This window comes from Sturnira hondurensis, unplaced genomic scaffold (genome assembly GCF_014824575.4).
Source record: "Sturnira hondurensis isolate 20B ecotype Veracruz unplaced genomic scaffold, ASM1482457v3 Scaffold0010428, whole genome shotgun sequence".
Lineage (NCBI taxonomy): Eukaryota > Metazoa > Chordata > Mammalia > Chiroptera > Phyllostomidae > Sturnira > Sturnira hondurensis.
In genome coordinates, this window is record NW_028083059.1 from 16668343 (window position 1) to 16670103 (window position 1761).

Below are 1761 nucleotides of genomic sequence, written 5' to 3' on the forward strand. Positions count from 1 at the left end.
CCATATTCTTAACTCTTGTTATTTAACTTAGACAATAGATTAATTTCAGTCATGTGATCTTATTTGGCCATTGGGATGCTAGCAAGCGTGGTTCAAAAAGAAACTTGCTAAATGCTTATGTAATTAAATTTTTCTTCTGTGATATTTTTTTATCTCCATAAACAAAGACATACCTTGGCTCTCTGCTCCTCCTGTCTGACACAAAACCACATCTTTGTGTACAGTGCCAGCCTCAATGCTGAGACATGATGGTGAAGATCAGAGTGAATAAATTGGCTGAATTGGGTGCCCGGTCACAGGGCTTCCTTTTACTCTGGCAAAGTAGATGTTGTCACCATCAGTGATTGTTTCTTTGATCTAGGTACACAATCTACCTGTTCCACTATGATTCTACTCATGGCACGTTCAAAGGCACAGTCAAGGCTGAGAATGGGAAGCTTGTTATCAATGGAAAGTCCATCTCTACCTTCCGGTAGGACATCCTCCCAATATCAAATGGGGTGATGCTGGTGCTGAATATCATGTGGAGTCCACTAGTGTCTTCACTACCGTGGAGAAGGCTGGGGCTCACTTGAAGAGTGGAGCCAAGAGGGTCATCTCTGCCCGCCCCGTGGATCCCCCCAAGTTTGTGATGGGTGTAAACCATGACAAGTGTAACAACTCCTTGAAGATTGTCAGCAATGCCTCCTGCACCACCAGCTGCTTGGCCCTCCAGCCAAAGTCATCCATGGGGGTGACAATAATGACAAATTTGGCATCATGGAGGGGCTCATGATCACAGTCCATGCCATCACTGCCACCTAGAAGACCATGGATGGCATCTCTGGGAAGCTATGGCATGATGGTCAAGGGGCTGCCCAGAACACCATTCTACTGGCACTGCCAAGGCTGTGGTCAAGGTCATCCCTGAGCTGAATGGGAAGCTCACTGGCATGTCCTTCTGGGTCCCAACCCCCAATGTGTCAGTTGTGGATCCAACCTGTTGCCTGGACAAAGCTGCCAAATACCATGACTCAAGAAGGTAGTAAAACAGGCATTAGAGGACTCCCTCAAGAGCATCCTGGGCTATACTGAGGACCAGGTTGTTGCCTGTGACTTTAACAGTGACACACTCTCCTCCACATTTGATGCTGGGGCTGGTATTGCCCCCAATGACCACTTTGTCAAGCTCATTTTCCAGTAGGACAATGAATTTGGCTATAGCAACAGGATGGTGGACCTCATGGTCCATATGGCCTCCAAGGAGTAAGAGCCCCCTGCACCATCAGCCCCAGGGATGGGAAGAGAGACCCTCAGCTGCTGGGGAGACCTGGCCTCAAACTAATCCCCCAACACACTGAAAATTTCCTGACCTCCAGTTTTCATCCTATACCTCCTGAAAAAGGAAGTGACTTAGGAAGCCCTACCTTGTTATGCACATATACAGTTCAGTGTACTCAGCCAAAACAAAAGAAGACATACCACTCTTTTCTCACCAGTCCCAGTGGAAGGATAAGATGTGAAGAGTGGAGCCAAGTTGCTCAAGTCACCCCAGATGAGTTCATATACTATCAACAAAGCCCACTAGAGATTATACAACTTCTAGCCTCATTACATATGAGCTATAATAATGACCAATTACTTAAATCACTAAATTTAGCACTGCTTTTTTTAATCCTCAATATCTTTAACTAGCTGATAAAACATGATAAAACACTGCTAATACTTATTGTATATTTGCTCTGTGATGGCAATTATGTCATTATATTTAATGTTTGTACA

The 1761-nt window shown here is 45.0% G+C and overlaps 1 pseudogene; it reads left to right on the forward strand.

The window, feature by feature from the left end:
• The first annotated feature begins 248 nt into the window (after window positions 1-248).
• On the forward strand, window positions 249-1249 carry LOC118995776 (glyceraldehyde-3-phosphate dehydrogenase-like; annotated as a pseudogene).
• The last annotated feature ends 512 nt before the right edge of the window (window positions 1250-1761 follow it).